This window comes from Pantherophis guttatus, chromosome 3, assembly GCF_059756535.1.
Source record: "Pantherophis guttatus breed Tessera chromosome 3, ASM5975653v1, whole genome shotgun sequence".
Lineage (NCBI taxonomy): Eukaryota > Metazoa > Chordata > Lepidosauria > Squamata > Colubridae > Pantherophis > Pantherophis guttatus.
Window position 1 is genome coordinate 185,563,412 of NC_142065.1, and position 23,268 is coordinate 185,586,679.

At 36.7% G+C, this 23,268-nt stretch overlaps 1 protein-coding gene across 3 annotated transcripts in view; it reads right to left on the minus strand.

Annotated features, from left to right (window-relative positions):
• The window catches only part of MMP16 (matrix metallopeptidase 16), a 154,073-nt gene that overhangs the window by 102,290 nt on the left and 28,515 nt on the right, over positions 1–23,268 (minus strand). Inside the window, exons 1-2 of one of the 3 annotated variants that reach the window (XM_087890779.1) lie at positions 3,103–3,281; positions 899–1,296 (exon numbers count right to left, since the gene is read on the minus strand). The exons of the other annotated variants lie outside the window; for them this stretch is intronic. The gene's annotated coding sequence lies outside the window, so the exon portion shown is untranslated. Of the gene's footprint in view, positions 1–898; positions 1,297–3,102; positions 3,282–23,268 lie in introns of those variants that run through there. 3 annotated transcript variants of the gene reach the window in all.

The window sequence follows — 23,268 nt, forward strand, 5'->3', positions numbered from 1 at the left end:
AGAGTGGAAAAGTATCTTCCTCTGCCCTTTATTCAGTTGTGGGCTTCTCTTCTTTTTATCTGATTGTTCCTTAGGGAGCATGTCTCCTCCACCTTCCAAGGTCATTCTCACATTCCATTATGGGAACAGTCTTCTGGTCATGACAAGTTCTTAAACATGATTTATCCTGTGCAAAATCTTGTTTGACATGGAAAGGGAAATGGTGTAAGAAATCACTCCAGAGTCAAAGTGAGCATCCATTCCTCATCCTGACTCCTGCTATACAAATTGTAATTTTTATACAGTCAATCTTTCATTCACATTTCCCAGTATTCATGTTATGTTATAGGTGACCTAAAACTGTGAACCTATGGCACGCATGCCTGAAGTGGCATGTGGACCCGTGTCACCTGGCACATGCAGCATCGGCCATTCCTCTTCTGGGTTTCTGGCACGCATGTGCGCACAACGATCAGCTGGCCTCTTTGCCTGCGGCAGTTCCGAAACCTGGAAGAACTGGTCGTTCATTTTCCTGCATGAGCATGCGCATTGGCAAACTGATCGTCGCGTGTGCATGCGCACCAGAAACTTGGAAGATTAAATAGCTGGCGCACATGTGTGCGCCGGAAACCGGATGTTCATTTTCAGGCACGCACATGTGCCCTTGGCAGCTTTATTCCGGGTTGTGGCCCTGACGAGCGTGCATGCCCCCTTCTCGGCACTCGGTGCCGAAAAGGTTTGCCATCACTGACCTAAAATATTACAACGCTTGCCTCTTGTTTTAAAGATGCCAATTGTTATTTATCTCTCTGCTTCAACAGTTAAACAATTTAGCCTGATCAACAACCCATTTAAGTCCAAATACTTAATTTTAAACTAATTTAGTCCCATTGTGATACAACAATTGAAATTCATTTACCTTAGGTTAACTGAGAAGTGAAGCAGGCTGCTATTTATTTCATCTATAGTTGCAGTATGATCATGAATCTTGTTTCAGTGTGCCTCCTTAGTATGTGTCAAATTCACATGAGTAAAAGCAATCTCTAGCAGAGATAGATTTTCAGAATCAAGGTTCTTTTGAAGTGTATTCTTGAAAGGTTTGCATCGTAATAACCCAACAGTCATGATGTAAAGTTTTACATTTCAAATTCTGTGTTGATTGATGACATAAAGTGTGTATATAAGGTAAAAGCAAGGAACAGAAATCTTTTATAGCAACAACATATTTTGAAATTTCAGAATTTTGGACATCCATGCTTTTAAAAAAAAAACCCAAAAAAACCTCGCATGTCAGATGTACAGAAGGTCCATTTCATTCTGTTAAAAGTTAAGAGAAAGAAAGCAAATACATTATATGGGGAAAATACAATACAATAAATCTTTTTGTAGCAACTTATTTTATTAGTCTTGCCATTTCAATTAAATCTATCAAACTAGCTTGAAGATGCCAGATCACTCAATCACCTAGAATCAGATAATATATTAAAATGAAAACAGCTGAATGGATTCTATGAACTCAGTCACACAGATACCATTGCAAACCAAATTTTAGCACCTATGTTGAGATTGCAATGTTTAACAGCCTTTGTCTCTATATTTCTTTTTCACATCCTATCACTTCGATTCACAGAAAAGAATTAAGACATTGTATTGAGCCATGGTCTGCTTTTAGAAATAAACTGCTACTTGTTGAGCTTACACAATTCACTAGATAATACCAAACAGATATTTTTATAGCTCAGTGTGTTATATGAACTAGACTTATTTCTTAGTCTAGGTATGTTCACATACCTATTTAATTATTGGTAGTTGTTATATAAGTCTGTTATATAAGTCTTAGGAAGATTCTTGCAACAAAGAGTGGCAAATTTAGGATATTATTAAGTTAGACAGACCAACATAACTTTTATACCACCACTTCTCTTGCATTAAAGCTAAGGTAAAGATATACATTATTATATGCATGTGTGTGTGTGTATGCATGCATGTGTGTATGTGTATGTATATGTATAAAGGTAAAGGTTCCCCTGCACATGTGTGGTAGTCGTTTCCGGCTCTAGGGGGTGGTGCTCATCTCCATTTCTAAACCAAAGAGCCAGCGCTGTCCGAAGATGTCTCCAGGTCATGTGGCCGGCATGACTAAATGCCGAAGGTGCACGGAGCGCTGTTACCTTCCCACCAAAGTGGTCCCTATTTTTCTACTTGCATTTTTTTTACGTAGTTTTGAACTGCTAAGTTGGCAGAAGCTTAGGGACAAGTAATGGGAGCTCACTCCGTTATGCGGCGCTAGGGATTCAAACAGCTGACCATCTGATCGACAAGCTCAGCATCTTAGCCACTGAGCCACCATGTCCCTTGTATATCTATCTATCTATCTATCTATCTATCTATCTATCTATCATCTATCTATCTATCTAATATATACATGTATTATATACATATTTCTATACACATATAAAATAGAAGGTGCAATGTATTAAGTCTGCTGAAGTAGGAAGTAACATTCTGTTCATTGATTGGTTAAAGTAACGTTCTGTTCATTGATTGGTTAAGCTGCCTGACAGCTGGCTAGATAAGAGCTGTCAGGCAGAGTTCCAAGCAGTTTCAGTTATAGATGTGACAGTTAGCACAGCTGTTGTTAATAAACAGTTAATTACATGATCTTTGCATTGTCCATCGTCATTGATCAAGCCAATACATTTCAACTAGCAACGAGGATCAACTGGTCGATCTACCGGTCATAGTAATAAGGAAAAAAGAGAGATTTAAACTGAAGAAGCAAAACGTGAGTCAGTTAGGAAAAAAAAAAAAGAAGAAGAAGAAGAAGAAGAGGAAATGGCGTCTGCACAGACCTTTCCTCCTTTCAATCCCAGTGCAGAGACGTGGGAGGCTTATTTGGCACGTTTTGAATGTTTCTTAATTGCAAATGATTATACAAAGCTGACGCCTGAGCGCAAACGCGCTTATTTCCTAAGTTTCTGCAGTACTGAAATGTTTGATACTGCAATGACATTAATGGCCCCACAATCTGTACATTCAGGAACATGGGAAGACATTATAAAAAAATTAAAAAAACAAACCCCGAGGGAGAAATTGAAACACAGGTCGAAAGCAGTAACGTACCTGTAGTTATTAGAACTGCTGGGGAAAGTAATTCCTCACAAGAATCTGTGAGTGAGGCAAGGTTAAGACGTTTGAACAGAAGCCGGCGCCGACCGGCATACCTCCAGGACTACACATGCGCCATCCAGGTGGAAAGGGGAGCAATGTATTAAGTCTGCTGAAGTAGGAAGTAACATTCTGTTCCTTGATTGGTTAAAATAACGTTCTGTTCGTTGATTGGTTAAGCCGCCTGACAGCTGGCTAGATAAGAGCTGTCAGGCAGAGTTCCAAGCAGTTTCAGTTATAGCTGTGGCAGTTAGCACAGCTGTTGTTAATAAATGGTTAATTACATGATCTTCGCATTGTCCATCGTCATTGATCAAGCAAATACATTTCAGAAACATTTCAGTGGTGGGTTTCAAAATTTTTTACTATTGGTTCTGTGGGTGTGGCTTGGTGGGCGTGGCATGGCATGGCTTGGTGGGTGTGGCTTGGTGGGCATGGCAGGGGAAGGATACTGTAAAATCTCCATTCCCACTCCACTCTAGGGGTAGGTTACTGCAAAATCCCCATATTCTCCCGATCAGCTGGGACTCAGGAGGTAGAGAATAGATGGAGGCATCAGGGGCCAGTCAGAGGTGGTATTTACCGGTTCTCCGAACTACTCAAAATTTCCGCTACCGGTTCTCTAGAACTGGTCAGAACCTGCTGAAACCCACCTCTGAAACACTTCCTATGTTTCTGTCACTCTTGGAAAAATGTATCAATAGCCATCAACCCAAACAGAACCTGCCATTTGGAGAAAATGCAGAGAGAAACAAATCTCATAAAATTGTGTCATTATCGTATTTTGTGATGGACTAAAATTTCTGGAGCCTGAAAAGTTATTGGTCTTTAAAGCCAATACTCATGCTTTAAATGTTTCTTTAAGTAGGTTATTAGTTCTTCAGAATCATGCAGTATTGCTGTGACAGCCTATAAAACTACCAGATAACTCAAGTTATTCTTTTAGAAGCAAACTATTTCAATGAGTACTGTTTTGTCAGTGCTGAATAGCAAACACTATTATTTTCCTGCAACTGACTTAGAAAACTGTTTTTGTTTCACCATGTCCTGATTTTCTTTTGCTGCCATGCTTACAAACCCCGAAGACTGTGTCTTGCATGGCTGAATATCAAAGCAAGAATATTAATATTACTAGAATGGCCTATGTTTTTGGTGGATGAATGAACAGCCCACACAAAATCTTAAAATGATGTTGTCATGCAGTATATATTCATAATACTACAGCTTGGAATTAAATTCAAATCAAAACATCTTATCATGTGTATTATAAATTTCTGCTGACTTCCAAATGAGGAAAGGTTTAAACCCGATGCGCAAGGAAGACAGAAAACTACCATATAAATTTAATATGATTAAAATTAACATTAAGGCCATTTCACAAATGTTTCTGTTTCATGAAAACGCTCTCAATGAAAAAGGAGCATTTTCAATATTTAATAAAAATGTACCACACTGGAAAGTGCATGCATGCATGTGCATAACTAAATATGGTAATGTGGATCATCTCATATAAAAATAAGAGATAGCAACGTTCAGAAAGATTAGAAATTTGTCCTTTCTCAGCAAATGTTCAGCATACCAGTTATGTTTAGACTTGAGTTCTTCATTCTTACACATATACTTACTTTGGTTGAAAATTTGACTGGTCTCTTTTAGTAGCTTGCTAAGGAAATTCTAGTTTGGTGTATTTGGTTAAGGACTCAGGTTAGAAACTGGAGGATCATGAGTTTTAATTCCACCTTAGTCTCAAAGCCAGCTGGATGATCTCTCTGCCCCTGGAAGAAGGCAATGGCAAACCATTTCTGAAAACCCTGCCAATAAAACTACAGGGACTGTGGCATCGTTGGTGGTCTCTGAGTTTTGTGGTGTTATCTCTGATAATATTACCTAGCTTGGTAATGAAATGTCTGCAAGTATACCACCAAGCCCATAGTTTAATCCTGAGCTATGAATATTCTCTTTTTTCGATTTGTCCAGGCAGTCTCTGAGAACTGGATACAACTGAACATAGGAGGGAGGGAAAGGAAATTCTGGGATAAATTAGATTGATTCATTTATTCTGAGTGTTAAATAGATAGAATGATTTTTTCCCCTCTCCTTTTATACATTTCAGTCCTCTAAATAAATGTACTATAAGTGCCGTCTCCCCCATAAAAAAAATAATTCTGAGGTAGAAATGGCTGTTTTGAATGTTCAGAAAAAGAAAAGAATATAGGATTCCAGGAGTTTTGTTTTAAACTCAGAGCAAAACCAATCTTTCTGTTTCAATCAGCATCACTTCAAAAGTTTTCCAGGATATTTTGAGCACTTCAACTGGACCTTTGTTTTGTGAGTTGTACACACACACACACACACCCCTTGTCAGTTATATAGTGGCAAGCATTGGCTCTTTTTACTCTACTGTGGTTTTAAACTGGTGGGATTATATGGCAGGAGGATTATGACATTCGCAGGGGTTTTATTTAATGTTTTTAAAAAATTAACCCATTTGGCCAATATTTCTGTAGCCTGGATGATTCATTGTTGGTGTGTATATGTGGTTTCGAGGAAAATGCAAGGAGGCAAGAGAATTTTTCTGTATTCTATTGTTCTGTATTCTACTTATTCTGAAATCTATATTCTTTCCTATGGCCTGAGCATTTGTACTGTTTTGCGTTTTAGTCCTTCAGTATGCCATTTCTGATGACACTGCATGATTCTGAGTTTTAAAAAAAATGTGTGTGTGTTTTTGTACAAGTTCCTCCAAAGCAACATAGCAGGAACTTACTTTCATTTACAGATTAGTGTAATCCTAAATGCAGGAATAATTCATATTTTTTTCTTTGGACTCTTATATGATTGTTCCATGGAAAATGAGGTGGATGTGGGGTTTATGAATTGGATGAAATTAAAACTTCACTGAAGACAGTACTGGCTTATATCACACTGATACCCTAGAGTAGATATAGTATTATTTGTATCTATTGTGCAGTTACACCCAATAATATAAACCTCAGTACAATATGAAGCAAATTATATAACAATTACCAATTACAACCATCATCTAACTGTAGCATTACATTAATTTAAGAACTGAATGAATTGGTTGAACTGTAATAAATATCCATTGCAATAAAATGCGCATTTATCCAGAAGAATATCAGATTATATATTCAAATGTCCATTGTTTACTAAGAACACTCAGCGTTGCAGTCTTAGTTTGATCCAATGCTAAAATTAATTTACAATGATTATTTTCTTTAATATTGCAGTATCACCAGGAGCTAAACAACAATTACTGAATGTGTGAATGAAATATCGTTTTGAAAACATGTGATTTCTGAGTAAAACCAGAAGTATTTACTGCATTCTGATAAGTATGCATTCAGCGCCAAGCCTGGATCTGCTGCCAAGCAGTATAAGATTTTTAATTGTACAAGGTTCAACTGCTGTGTATTATTTTAAAGACATTCTAGTTTCCTGTTACTGCCTGATGCAAAGATTAACATCTAAGCATGAATAGAAGGAGCACTAATGTTTTCATTCTTTTTAAACAAAACTATTGTACATATCCAATTATTATTTTATGAGTGTTCAAAGCCAAAGTATTAAACCTATTATATCAGAATTTTTTTTAGTTTGTACACTAATGAAAAGGAACAATAACAAATGCATTCTAACAATAAAGACAATTTAATTGTCTATTGTAAAAGGTAATATTGCAAAGAAATGAATCATTTTTGATTGGGAGAAGGCCATTGTTTGTTATAAGATAGGTGGCTATATAAATGTTTTAAACAAATAAATGCATTTTAATGTTACAATATTACAGAGCCAATTTGGTATGGTAGTTAAGAAATCAGGATAACAACTGGGAGCGTTTAAGTTCTAGTCCCACGTTACGCACAAAGCCAACTGAGTGACCTTAAGCCAGTCACTTTCTTTCAACCCCAGGATAAAGGTAATGGCAAACCACTTCCAAAAATTTAGCAATAAACTGCAAGGATTCATCCACGCAGTCACCAAAAGTAAAATTAACTTCAAATTAACCCACGCCACCTATCAACTCCGCAAAAAAACCAATATTACTGCTAGAGAAAAGTTCTCATGACTTTTCTTAGATGATTTTTTGGTTTGGGTAAAATCATAGTAAAACTGGATTGTCTTTCATTATTATTCATTTTCTTTGTTTTTTCATTGTTATTATTTTTTATTTTATAAGTATAGGATATTTTCTTCTTCCTTAAAAGTGCATATCCATTGAGGAATTCTCTTTCTTTATATTTATTTACTGACCAGAGATAAACAAAAAGGTCAACACTTCACAATCATTTGTCCTTTTCTATGGATTTGATAGGGACGTGGTGGTTCAGTGGCTAAGATGCTGAGCTTGTCGATCAAAAGGTCGGCAGTTCAGCGGTTCAAATCCCTAGTGCCACATAATGGGGTGAGCTCCCGTTACTTGTCCCAGCTTCTGCCAACCTAGCAGTTCGAAAGCACATAAAAAATGCAAGTAGAAAAATAGGGACCACCTTTGCTGGGAAGGTAACAGCGTTCCGTGCACCTTTGACGTTTAGTCATGCCAGCCACATGACCATGGAGACGTCTTCGGACAGTGCTGGTTCTTCGGCTTTGAAACAGAGATGAGCACCGCCCCCTAGAGTCAGGAATGACTAGCACATATGTGCGAGGGGAACCTTTACCTTTACCTATGGATTTGATGCAGACTATCATGTTGCTCTGTTTGTAATGAGATTTGAATTATTTTTTTTACAAATGGTATCCATCTATATATTGCCTCGATAAATTAAATTTTAGTAGGAACACTTAGGAGAAAGTCTTCTATCTTCTTTTCTCCCTCTTACGAAGTCAAAGCATTAAGAAAGCAGCATTTGACTAGGCCTATAAAGACTGACTTCAAGTTTCATCCAACCATAAAGCTTCTTAGGTGACCTTGGGCAATTCATTATTATTCAGTCTAAATTATCTCAATAACAGAATAAAAGGATATGTCTTAATGACAGGAGCCTAAGATGAAGGGGGGAAATTGAAATTGTACATTTATTGGCTTGATCATAAAAATGATCTATATTAAGGCTGTTCCTTCAAATGTGATTTATTTTAATAGGAAAAATCCAATTAAATCCAAAGATGTTACTATACCCTGCTTATGTAATGTCTCATAGATGCAAGGGAGGGAAAAACCTTTTTTATAAATTCTAACACAAACTCAGTTGGTATTCAGCTGGTTCGGATCGGTTCAGGTGAACTGGTAACGGAAATTGCAGGTGGGCCCGCCTACCCGTCTCAGCTCTATGCCGTCCTATTTAGGCATGTTTTTTAGGCCAAGTGCATGCACAGAAGGTGCGCGCGAGAGCAAAGTTCATACGCGGAAGGCTGGGCAATGCAGAGAAGTTCACATCTGCGAACCAGTAGGGAAAGTAAATGAATACCATCCTTGCACAAACTGTCCTACAAGTACATGCAAAGCACTGATCTTTCTTTCTACTTCTTATTTTTTAGCTCTATCCTGTTGAACTAAGTGATGGTTCAGCAGTTTAAAAAAATATAAATTTATACCACATTAGAAACAATTTAATCAGCAATGATTGTCACTCTAAAATGCACAATTTAAGAGCAAGGAAACCTATTCCAGTAGCCTAACAGACTTTTCTAGGCAACTACTTCTTACTGTTCTCTAAAGTGCCAAAGCAATTCATTGACATTTTTACTGAAGTTGATTCTGTGAACACTCAGATTTATAGTGACAGCATTTCCATTATATCAAATATCTGATTTACATAAAATCTCTTTTATTAGATGAAATTTTATTGAAAAGCAGAAGACTGAGGGTTTTATTGCTCCATATATTCAGTTCTTATTCTGCTAAAAAGACACCCAGATTTAAGATCAGCATGATAATACCTTAATAAAATAAGTGATGTTTTTCAAGAACTGCTTTTTCACACTGTTTCCGAATAACAGTTACCAGATTAAGAAATTGTTCTGCAGTTAGACTGCTAGTATATCAGTCCCTGCAATGGCTTAATGCCGAAAGAATACAATATTTGAAGTTGCTCTAAAGCTGAAAATTCAATTTTTTTCCCTTCGTCATGAGCTGCTAGTAGTTATTCCATGGATTTTCTAAGTTTTTATATGTTTATTTTAATAATAAACAAGCAAAAATAAAATTACCCAGGGCTCTAAAAAATAACAATCCCAACTGCATTTTTCCCAAGAAAAGAAGGTAATTCAATGATAACAGTTTCTATGAATCAGGATGTTTTATTGTGGTCAATTTGTTGTGAAGAAATAATTTCACATAATCAAAATAGGTTTATGTTTAACACCAATTCATAAAACAGTTCATTGTTAGTTCAGCATTCACTTATTTATTAGGAATAATAAATCAATAGTCAAGCAACTGTTTGCAGTTTACAAAGATAACCTAATCATCATGAACCTCATCATTCAAATACGTCAGAAGTATTTAAATAATATTAAATTAGGCTAAATGGCACTTAAGACTTATATACTGCTTCACAATGCTTTACAGCCCTCTCTAAGCAGTTTACAGAGTCAGCATATATCCCCAACAATCTGGCTCCTCATTTTACTGACCTCAGAAGGATAGAAGGCTGAGTCAACCTTGAGTGGTGAGAATCGAACTCCTGGCAGTCAGCAGAATCAGCCTGCAATACTGCATTCTAGCCACTGTGCCACCATGGCTCTTAAATTGTTTGCAATTTTAACCACTTAAGATTATCTAGTTAAAAGTTTTAACTTACTTCCAGAAAGACAACAGTCAGGGGAACCTTAATCTCCCCATAATCTGTTCCACTATACTGGAACCATTATGGAAAAGGGTTTCTTTCTCACCTCAGACATTTAATCTCCCAGTAGTGGGAGACTCCCAACAGTTTTTTTTCTTTACTTTACATTCTTTTTGTCAGCATTCTCTTCATATGTAGCCTCCTAACAATAATTTATCTCACTGCTTTATCATAGGATAAATTGTGCTCCAAATACCCTACAATATAAGTGGTGTCTTGGGTTTCCAAATATTTAATATTTAATACATGAAATTGTTTCTTGCAGGATCTAATGACTTTGAACAAGGAGATGGGTAGCATATAAATTTAATAAATAAGGTAACGACTACAAAGAGATAAAATTCAGTGGAAAGAAAGAAGCCAGTAGTTTATCCCCACCATATTAAAACAAGTTGTGAAGAAAAACATTATTTAACCCATCCCATTGTTGTTGTTGTTAGTTGCAAAGTCGTGTCCGACTCATCGCAACCCCATGGACAATGTTCCTCCAGGCCTTCCTGTCCTCTACATCCTCTGGAGTCCATTTAAGCTCACACCTACTGCTTCAGTGATTCCATCCAGCCACCTCATTCTCTGCCATCCCCTTCTTCTTTTGCCCTCCATCTTTCCCAGCATTAGGCTCTTCTCCAGTGAGTCCTTCCTTCTCATTAGGTGGCCAAAGTATTTGAGTTTCATCTTCAGGATCTGGCCTTCTAAAGAGCAGTCAGGGTTGATCTCCTCTAGGACTGACCGGTTTGATCGCCTTGCAGTCCAAGGGACTTGCAGGAATCTTCTCCAGCACCATAGTTCGAAGGCCTCAATTATTTGGCGCTCAGCCTTTCTTATGGTCCAACTTTCACAGTCATAACCCATCCTATAGATACCTTTAAATCAAAAGTGTTTCTTCCACCACCAAAAAGTCTTACTAATATTCTGGTACCAGTAATAATTCATAACAAATAAAGCATGAAGTCTAAAAGGAATGATTATCAAATAATTCATCAATATTTCATAGCAAACATTCCAAAACCAATCATAATAATTTTGAATGCTATAATTTTGTCATGCACTAATAAATCACCACAGACTTCTTTTTTCTTTCATTCCTATTTCTTAAAGGAAAGTTCAAAATTACTTTACAAATCATACTGTGAAATCTATGTCTATGATTATTTTTTGTCTTAGATTTGCCTTAAGTATGGAACTTTAAACAATGGTTTGTCAGTAGGAGGTTGATTTGTTACATGCTATTTGTATATATCAAGTCAGGTACTGGTAGCCTATTAAGTAAATATAACATTGAAATTTATTTTAGAAAAGGAAAGAAGAACATTATGACAAATCAGGTATTATTGAGATTATAATAGCTTTTCTGCTCTGAGAGTACAAGTACTATTTCAATTACTTTCATTATTCACCTAGGATCTTTTTAATTGCAAGCTGCCTCATGGAAATTATTAAAAATGTTCAGAAATACATTCAGAAAATTAATGCCATAATTTACCTACAGCTGGGTAAGCAGTTATGGCTGCATCAAAGTGTGATTTCTTTTGATAATATGAAACACACATAGGAAATAGAACTAAGTCTTCAATTAACTCCCCAGATTTATTTATGTGTAAGAAAGCAATTCATTGTTCAAACAGTCGTTCATTCTAAAATCACTTATAGACAGTAACTGGGGGAGGACAATTGCTACAGTGCTTAATTCTCTTAAAGCAAGAAAAAAAGACACCTAGACATATATATTAGACATACATATGTGTCTATCTCATTATTCTTTTTGAGATAGACGGAAGGGATATCTGGGCAGGATGAGTGTCAAATAGTTATGTGCATTGCTGCCAAAAGGGGTACAGCTTCAATCACCCAATCACAGACATATTTGCTTTTTTACACAGACAGACAGACAGACAGACAGACAGACACACACACACACACACACACACACACAGAGAGAGAGAGAGAGAGAGAGAGAGAGAGAGAGAGAGAGAGAGAGAGAGAGAACAAGAGAGACAAGAGGCAAAGAATGGAATCTGGAGGAGATAAAGGAAACTTAAATTTATTTTTATAGACCTACACTTCAGTAAATCTCAGTCTTCCTTTCTGTCTCAGTTCATTTATTCTTCTTTTATGTATATATTTTGCAAATCTGAGAATAAATGCAATGTAAATGATGAAATATAAACTACCAGTTTTTTTTCAGAGAAGATGCATATTGTTTTCCCTAAATATTAAATTTTAAGCCATTCTATCTGAAAAATAGTACACTGACTGAGAAATAAAAATTTGTGTTTTTCTTTCAAACTAGAACATATGACGGACCTTCTTCTATCGGTTTAAACCTGGCACCTCAGCAATAGACTGATGTGACAAGGAGTCCCATCAATCTTGTCAATTTTGTATCTAATGTTTGCAGGCATCTGGACACATTTATAACTGCCAACTACTCTGAATAGCATTTAAGCTGCTTCATATCCATAAGGAAAGCAAATGTCCATGTCCTTCTGAAACTCAAAATGGGTAAAAGCTCATAAGCTGCGATCCATGATACAAACGATCAACTGTGTGGATGTACAGGATAATGAGATATATTCAATAGGCCAGTATTTGTCAATCTTCTTTAAGCACCTTTTAAAATACATCAAGTTCAACTCTTAGAATTCCCTAGCAACCTCTTAAAGTTGACAACGTTGAAAAATACTGCTATAGACCAAAACAATCCATTTGACTTTCTTTTGCAATTATCTTACAGAACTGCAATAACCATGTGCCTTAAACTAGTTTTGATTCTTGTGTTTCCATGTCTCTTAATAGGAATCCACACAGCAGAATAACAGAATAACAGAGTTGGAAGGGACCTTGGAGGTCTTCTAGTCCAACCCCCTGCCTAGGCAGGAAACCCTACATCACTTCAGCAAATTGTAACTATTTCAGAATTGAAGATATCCGACTTTACCTCCAGGAACTCAGGTGGTATATATAGTGCTCTATCCCACTTTTCACAAACTAACCCAGTAAATGTGGGTTTCAGCTAGAGTATGACTGAGGTTGAACTTGAACCCAGGTCTCTTGGGTCCCTTCAACATCTTAATCACTACACCAGACTGGTTTATGCCAGAAGAAGATTGGACCCTTGTTTAGCATAATTATTAATTAAGGTGAAGGTGAAGTTTCCCCTCGCACCATCTTTATAGGATGGTGCTTATCTCCGTTTCAAAGCTGAAGAGCCAGCGCTGTCCGAAGACGTCTCCGTGGTCATGGGGCCAGCATGATTAAATGCCAAAGGCGCACGGAACGCTGTTACCTTCCCATCAAAGGTGGTCCCTATTTTTTTACTTGCATTTTTTACGTGCTTTCGAACTGCTAGGTTGGCAGAAGCCTGGGACAAGTAACAGGAGCTCAGTACGCTACATGGCACTAGGGATTCAAACCGCTGAACTGCCGACCTTCTGATTGACAAATTCAGCATCTTAGCCACTGAACCACCACTTCCCTATTAATTTAATTTAATAATGAATTATTAACTATGAATTCATTATTAAACTGAAAATTAAATCTTCAGATAAAAGCTAATCTAGAATCGGAAAATATTATACAAGAGGTCCTCAATGTAGTACCATAATTGAGCCCAAGTGAGACAGTTTTTAAGTGAGTTTTTACATATTTTATGATGTTTCTTCCACAGTTGTTAAAGTGAATCACTACAGTTGTTAAACTAGTAGCAGGTTCTTAAAGTGAATCTGACTTTTTTGGATTGTCAGAAGGTTGAAAAAGGTGATCACAGGATCCTGGAATACTGCAACCAATACTGCAAAAATATGAGCCAATTACTAAGTTTCTGAATTTTGATCAACCATGGGGATGCTGCAATGATTGTAAATGTGAAAAATGGTCATAAGTCACTTTTTTCAGTGCTGTTGTAACAAACAGGCACTAAATGAATGATTGTAACTCAAGAACTGCCTCTAGTAGGATACTGACTTGACTACATAGGGCATTACACATGAATATATCTTTCCTCCAATCTTTAGTAAAGGAATGCATGTAATTAATGTCCCAAAAGGACACATGAGATTGAATTACTTCTCTACTGATAGGGAGAATATATCAGAATTCAGTGCTTTTCAAACTTGTCCTTTTTCTTAAGGAAAAGATTTACATGTTATTTAATGCTACTTGCAAATCATTTTTAACGGAAAATATGCCTACATCTGTGATCCATTTACAGTGCTGAAGGATATTATATAGTTGACACAATAGGAGCGACTTGCAAACAATAACAATTAAATAACACAGTACCTCTACTTTAATAACATTTAGGGAACGATTAAAATTTTAGGTGATTTAATAACAAGTTATACTGTCTATTCCAGTGGTTCCCAATGTGGAACCCATACCCAACAGGGGGGCAATTTGATTTTTAATGGGGGCAATTGGAACCTTGTTTAAACCAAGTTAATGGCCTTTTAGGCTTCCTTCCGCATGAGTAGGAGTTCACTTTTTGAATAGTAATAATTATATGTCACCGGGGGGGGGGGCATCAGGATTTTAGAGATGCTTCGGTGGGGCATGGCCAAAAAAAGGTTGGTCTAGTCTCTGGTTAATCACAGTACATATTTAGAATGTAATAATCAAAGTCAAAGACTGTTGAGAGGAAATTAGTCATTTACATTGTAAACTTGTCTAGGGTATCTAAAATCTTCCAATTTTTTCCCTCTTTTCAAGATTGAAAAGGATTTAGTTCACAGTCTTGAGGCATCCTAAGATACAATTATTAAATACCAGGTAGAATTGTGGATCTCCTGTGACAGTGCTGAACTTGAATCTTTTAACATTCTTCCATCATTATCATTTACATTATTGAATTTTATGTTTCTCTTTACTCTATTAACTGGGATACTTCAGTGCTTCTAAACTGTGTTTTGGAGAACTCTTCAAAAGCTTATTGTGAGCTCTTCATTGACAAAGTAAAATATGAAAAGCAAGATTTATGAAAGAAAATTTCTTACAATTGTGTTCTTTCATTCAGAACACATTACAAAATGTTCACATGAAAATGCCAATTTTCTGGAATTTATTAGTCTGGACTAATAAATATCCTGTACAATAAAAATGTATGCCCAGCACATATTCATACATATGTTAAATGTAGACAAGTACACATGGCACAGACTAGCTGATCTTTAGATGCATTCAGTTCAACAATATAGCAGTACACTAAATAAAGTCACCAAGATATTATCATATGATATAATTAAACACAATATGGAAACTCAATTGTACTATATCAGGTATAATTGTTATACAGGTAATCCTTGACTTACAACCACAATTAAGAACAGAGTTTCCATTGTAACTCATGGTGGTCATGAGTTGAGCTGGACCCAATTTTACAATAATTTTATAGTGATTTTTAAGCAAATGACTGAAACTGCTAAGCAAATCATGTGGTATTAAGCAAATCTGGTTCATCCATTGGCCTTTTTTGCAGAAATCAGCAAAAAAAAGTTCCCAAATCACAATTACGTCACCCTACAACCAATTGTAAAGGCAGCCAGGTTACCAAGCATCCAAATGGTGATTATGTGACTATGGGGTTGGTATGATAATCGTAATTGTGGCTACAGGTCATAAATTGCTAAGGCTGTCGGAACATTCATCCATTGTTAAACCAATAGTCATAAGTCAAGGACTACTTGTAAAAGACTGACATGGAATAAATATCTATCTGAGACCTAGTTCCCTTTTTTTTTAATAGAAAACTTGATTCTGTCTTGAATTCTACACTAATAAGGGACAAATGGATTCATTATATGCTAACTATTTAATTTTTTCTATCTAAAATATTTCAAGTTATTTGTGGCTGACTTAAAACTACAAAAGAAGTTGATGCAACTTGTGAGCTTATTGTCATATTTGCACGAGATGGTTGAGCAAAACAACTACTCTCCTAGTGAGTTTATTTACTATGTGATGGCAGCATCTCTGACTAATGACACAGTCCCATCCAGGATCATTCATCTTCCCAGCTTCCACAAAAACTATAAGTTTGCCCCCCGCACAAAAAAAATCATAATTGGGATCAACACCTTTACTAGCAGAGTCAAAGTAACCCCACTCTTCTCCCCTAAATCACTAAATATATCGCGTGAATAAGACTACTGAGTCAAAGCTGCAATAAATTTTGTGTTACTGGAGGTTTGAGAAATCCATGGTCTTCACTTCCGTCCTCTGAATGCAAACTTAACATGCTTCACAATGTTGCAGCATTGTGATGTCTGTCATACATCCCTGATAGACCAGACAGAAAACATGACCAGATGAACTACCGTATTTTTCAGTGTATAAGACATACTGGAGTATAAGACACACCTTAGTTTTTGGAGAGGAAAATAAGAAAAAAGCTGATTGGCAGGTGGATCAGCCTCCCGGAATACCTCCTGTTCCCAGAGGTGAATTTTAGCAACAGGTGCCTTGGTTGTGAGCTCTGTGCCTTGCTTTTTTTTTTTGCTTTTTTTCTGCCTCTGAAACTTCTGAAACTCTATTTCAGAAAAAACTTTTTTTCCTGCCTCTGAAAGCCTCCGAAACAGCTTCAGAAAAAAAGCCTCTGAAGCTCTGTTTGGGGGCTTCTTTTCTCAAGCTTCCTTTCTGATGCTTTTTTCGGCCTCTGATATCTCTGTTTGAGAAGCTGGATGGGGCTACATTCGGATATAAGACGCACCCAGATTTTCACCTTCTTTTTGGGGGGAAAAAGATGCGTCTTATACTCTGAAAAATACGGTAACTTTATTTTATTGTAAGGCTATATTAACAAAATTTTGCAGATCTGTAAGTAGAAATCTCCCACCATCTCTTTACCACTTGATAAGTTAGGGAGGTTCCTTTCAGAATTTCTTTCTCTGCTCATTATGCAGCTGCAGGATATCATTCCCTAGGTAGCATCTCCCCTCCCCCTGTCCAATTTGGTTTCGGGGTACAGGTATGGAACAGAAACATTTTGATTCAAACTACAGTTGTCTAATGACATTTTCACCAACCAAATGCTCTTCAGATGAGTTCAGAGGAATACTCCTTAAAATCCCAGCCAATATGGATGAAAGCTGGAAATTTGGAAATTAAAGTCATGACATACTGACGGGAGAAAATTGATCTATGAGATAAAATCCCTTTGTAATAAGGTAGCTTTTTTTTTTCTTCCATTCAATTTGGTCCAATTTTTGGAGACAGCTCGGATAGGTCCCTGCAGTTTCCTTGGCAAGGTTTTCAGAAGTGGTTTCCTCCTAGGACTGAGAGGAAGTGACAGCCCACTGGCCTGCTGAACATATAGTCTCCCAGATTCTAGCCTGATGTCTTAATCACTGCACCAAACTGGCTCTTGGGTGGTTATTACACATCATTTATTTTCTACTCTTAAGTATAGGCAATATATTGACCAGATGATCAATTGTGGAATTTTAAGAGTAGGATCTTTATACTGTATGACAGCTATGTTTAATTAAGAAATACATTGATTTGTTAGAAAGCGAGTGTGTGATGTTAATTTTCCATAATTGCCCAGGATGTAAGTCTACCTCTCTAGTTAATCTTTGCTTTTTCTCTTTCCACTAGATGGGGTATAGATGCCTCTGAATAGAGCAGTGAACACCTACCCATCATTTATCTCTTATAAGAATGTTGTAAGGTCTATGTGGAGTCCAAAGTTATTATTATAAATAAAAACAACGCCAGCTTAATGCTTTGCTTTGTGAGATACCAGATTCACATTTATTTCTTATTGATTTATTTTAAAATATTTTAAAAAGTAGGATCAAGTGGTGCAGCATTATTTATTTAATTCTACTACATACATTAAATAATTCTCCAAAATCATAATCATAAGATATTTTTCTTCTGTCTTCCTTATTTCAATATGGAATGGGAGCAACAGCTTTGTGAGATACCAGATTCACATTTATTTCTTATTGATTTATTTTAAAATATTTTAAAAAGTAGGATCAAATGGTGCAGCATTATTTATTTAATTCTACTACATACATTAAATAATTCTCCAAAATCATAATCATAAGATATTTTTCTTCTGTCTTCCTTATTTCAATATGGAATGGGAGCAACAGCTTTTTGCATAAATGGTTTTGCATTCTGAGCTCTGAATATAACTTTGTGAATTTTTTAAGTTCTTGGCTAAAGAAAAGGGTTATTAATTGTGATAATCAGAAATTGAATAGCCCAACGTCTCTTTTCATTTATTACTTCATAAATATTAACTTTATCAAGGAAGCCATTGCTCTTAGGAATATAGAATAAGAGTTGGAAGGGACTTTGGAGATCTTCTAGTTCAGCCCTCTACTCAAGCAGGAGACGCCCAATACCATTTCAGACAATTGCTTGTCCAATCTCTTCTTAAAAACTTCTAGTGTTGGAACTTTTAGAGGCAAACCGGTCCACTGATTAGTTGTTCTAATATATCAAAAAAATTCTCCTTAGTTCTAGGTTGGTTCTCTCCTTTATTAGTTTCCATCCATTGCTTCCAGTTTTGCCTTCAGGTGCTTTGGAGAACAGACTGAACCACTCTTCTTTATAGCAGCCTCTTAGGTGCTATATGTCATGTCAACCATAGTCCTTGTTTTTATTAAACTAGACATGTCTAACTCATGTTCCGGAGCACCTGCTACCACCAATAGCCTCCCACCGGCCAGTATGCTCCCATAGAGAGGGGCTCCTCCGGGTGCTGTCGGCCAAACAATGTTGACTGGCGGCCCCTAGGGGGAGAGCCTTCCCTGTGGGGGCACCTATAATCTGGAACGATCTCCCCCTGGAGATACGGAGGATCCCGGATCTGCGCACCTTCCGTCGCGCGCTTAAGACTTTCCTATTCCATCAAGCTGGCCTGGCCTAAATCTTCTCCCCCTTTTAAATGTAAATTTTTAAATGTAAATTTTAATTTGTTTTAAATTATGGGGTATTTTAAATTCAGCCAAATTATTTAATTCATTTTTAATTCATTTTAAATTTTTTGTATTTATGTGTTTTATCTCGTGGCTGTTCACCGCCCTGAGTCCTTCGGGAGAAGGGCAGTATAGAAATTTAATAAAATAAAATAAATAAAATAAAATAAATATGTTTTAGCCTCCAGTCCCCTAATCATCTTTGTTGCTCTTCTCTGCACTCTTTCTAGAATTTCAACATCTTTTTTATATTGTGGCGACCAAAACTGGATGCAATATTCCAAAGGTGGTCTTAACAAGACATTATAAACTGGTACTAACACTTCATGTGATCTTGGTTCTATCCCTCTGTTAAGGTAGCCTAGGACTATGTTGGCTTTTTTGGCAGCTGCAGAATGCTGCTGCCTCATAGTTACAATACATGTTAATCATCAGGGAAAGATAAAGCACTAGAGCTTATAAATCAGAAATAGAAAGTATCATCATCATTCAACAAAAAGCTCATTGGACAGTATGAGGTGGAGGAGGAGGGAGGAGGAGGAGAAAGAGGAGGAGGAGGAGGAGAGATTCTCAAGAGTAGCATTTGTAGAGGAAAAACCAGCTATGCCCAACATTTACCTGACTATTCTCCCCTAAGATAACTCCCCAAGTCCCTCCCGAAACCAGAAATAGCTGAGCGTGGGTGGGGAAGGTTGTCAGATTGCCCTGAAGGGTTGCTTAGGCTAACAGATTTTAAAATACTGCACTACTTAAGCTCTTATGTATCAAATGGCAAGTCTTTGTTTTCTTTATGTGCCGTAATTGCTGTCCATGTAAAAGCAACTATTCATTTGCCAAATATTAATCCAGCATTTTATGTAGTATCTTCCTTTGCTTTCATGGGCTCCCTGTATAATATAGAAAGCTGATCTTACAAAGTGGCACAGAAGAGCAAGGCTTTCCTAGAAAAGTGAAAACACTGCTTTTTAAGCAAAAAAAAAAAAAAAAACTACCAAGGTCTATTGTGCTCTAGCAGTAGGTTGGAACCCAGCCAATGAATCATCATGTGAACAATGTTCATTGACTACATCAAGGGGGAGAAAGAGGATATTGCCATATGAAGCAACCTTGAATACTTTTCAAGTATAGATTTTTGTATGCCACTAATAATAGAGTGTTCACATCTGTGCCTGAGTCAGGAAATTGCAAGTTGACCTACTACCATTTCTATTCTCACAGTGAAGCCGGCTACATCTCTCAACTGGTTGCATTCCTCGCAGCTGTCAAGTAAAGAATGTCTGAATATAGGTATTCTCTCTCTCTCTCTCTCTCTCTCTCTCTCTCTCTCTCTCTCTCTCTCTGTATGTATGTATGTATGTATAGGTAGGTAGGTAGGTAGGTAGGTAGGTAGATAGATAGATAGATAGATAGATAGATAGATAGATAGATAGATAGATATAGCAACAGCAATTAGCAATAGCATTTAGACTTATATACTGCTTCATAATGCTTTACAGCTCTCTCTAAGTATTTACACAGTCAGAATATTGCCCCCAACAATTTGAGTCTTCATTTTACTGACTGAGGATGAGAGGCTGAGTTGAGTCAAACTTGAGCCAGTGAGAATCGAACTGCTGGCAGTCATCAGAATTATTTTGGAATACTGCATTCTAACCACTGTGCCACCATGGCTCTTAAGTCAAACAGACAGACAGAGAGATGAGAGATGAGAGAGGGAGAGGGAGAGGGAAAGGGATGAACCCTACAAACACACGCACAAATACATACTGTAAGATTTACCATTTAGATAATAGACACATACACATACACCAGGTCCTGAAGGAGGAACCAGACAGGATATGGAAAGTAAAGGCCAAAATAGTCCCAGTGGGAGAACTTGAGCCTGTGACTCCTAAACTGGGAAAGTGGCTCCAACAGATCCAAGAAACAGCAACATCAGAGCTTTCTATCCAGAAGAGTGCAATACTAGAAACAGCTAAAATCCTGTGCAGAATTCTCAAACTCCCAGTTTCTGGTAGAGGAACCAAGATTGAGGAAGACACTTACCACACATAGGAGTGAGAAGGGAATTTTGTTCATTAAGCATAAATGTTATAATAGAAGCAAAACAGTACTTTTTAACACCTTCACAAGATAATAGATATACCCATATATTAGAAATCAGACTCAATAACTAAGTAATTAAATAATTAGACTTGCTTTTTGTGGTTAAAGAAATTACCTCATTCATAAGATAATATAAGAAGCCAACTAACCATAGAGCAATATATTGAAATATTTCAGGTATCTAGTACTTGGAAGTTCATTAAAATAATTATTGCAGCCATCTAATATTCTATTTATATGTTTTTTGTGTACAAAAGAAGAAATATATTTCATGTGACAAATACAGTAACTCTGATTAACAAGCACATTAATTTACAGCAGCATATCTTGCTACTGATGCTTTAAAAAGAAAAAAAACTGGAACAGAACCATAAAATGATGAGTCAGTAGCAGCCATATCTATTTGCCCTAAGATGTTACACAATTCTACTTAGAAGTATGAGGATATTCTGAAAGGTTTTCCAGTTTAAGCACATATTAAAATATCCCTCTCAAAACAAAAGCATTACATTCAGTTCCTTTGCTCTACGAAAGATGAATTATATAAGTAGTGACATTTATCACTGTCATGTCTAGCAAATTATCATTACTTATGCACTTATGCTGTGTTATGTCACACAAAGCCTGGGACACATCTAGCCCTTGGGCTACATTATGTGGAGTAATATTAGCTCTAGATGGAGTTGTTCTCTCAAAGAAATTGCTGGCACAAAATCTAGATGTATATCTGAACTCTCAGCTCCTATTGAAAGAGCAGGTAGCAAATGTTATCAAGTCAGTCTTTTGAAGTAGACCAGACCAGGAAATTGACCGGAAGTTCAAGTGGAACTATATTTAATGTTATATATCATTACATTTCATATATACAATATAAATATATATTTATACTTAATGATATTCTATAATGACAGAATCATAAAAGCCTGCACAGTTTCTCCAAGGGCATCTTTGAGGCTCTCTACAGATCAGGAGGCCCTTACTACTCTCAGCTAATGAACCAACTGCTGGAATAAAAGATACTAGTTTTCTTCAATCATGCCATTGTCAGCTCATGAATTGACCACTATAATGCATTGAGGAAACAAAATATGTTTCCAGAATATGTGGAAGCAATATGTCACCATCACAACTGGAGATACAAGAAAGCGCACAATGGCTTCTTCAACAAAAAAAAATTCTTCTAAACAGAAGCTATGACTACTTTCAGACAGGGAGATTCTCATCAGTATCAAATGATCTATGATCAAGGCTTTGGGAGGAGTCTATCCCCCCCCTCCTCCTCCTCCTCCTGAAACAGCCAATACTAAAAACGTACTTTATTGGAGACAAAAGGTAAATGTTCTCCAGGATTATCTAACTTTCTGGTGGACTACGTCATTTGCACCCATTTCTTCCAATCAAGTTATTAATTATCTCTGTAATGCGTTCTGTCTGAGACTGTCTTTAGAAACTGCAGCGAATATAAAATGAACTGATCTACCTATTAACCAAATCTATCTGGTATTGTCATATTGCCCATATTGTATAAGTTTATTGTTTCCAGGTTTTCTTACAAGTTAATTACCTTCAAAGTTTTCATGGCCTGGGGTTTTCTTACCTGGAGACTGCCTGCTCCAAACAAAATGAGTCTACTTGCTGAGCAACACACACACATACACACACACACACACATACACATACACATACACATACACATACACACAAACACACTGTGAAGAAAACATGAAAAGTCTTGGAAAACAGCATTTTCTGCATAGAATACTTTCCCCCAAATATAACTGCTACTCATAAATCTAATACTCACAAAGCTTTTAGAAATGTAGCATTGATAATAAATTAATAGATGATATTCAAGTACTTTTAGGTATTTTTCAATAAAAACGCTACAATAAGAACACAAGAATTTTCCCACTAAACAGAACAAAGGACCTACTAATCCAGCATTCCATTCCTAACCCTAGCCAAAAAAGTATCTCTAGGAAGTCAGAATAAAATATAGGGGAACAAAGAGAAATTACCCCCTTTCTTGGTTCTCCAATTGCTGGTATACGGTGTCATTCCAGCCACTGCTAATTGTGACTTGCAAATGTTCTGCAAAATAAGATTAATAGATTTGAACTGAGCCACAAGGTGAGCATAGCCACTGTTTGGTAGAAACCAGTAGTGGGTTGCTACCGCTTCTCCCCGGTTCTTACGAACCGGTAGTGGAAATTTTGAGTAGTTTGGAGAACCGGTAAATACCACCTCTGCCTGGCCCTGCCCCCAATCTATTTGCT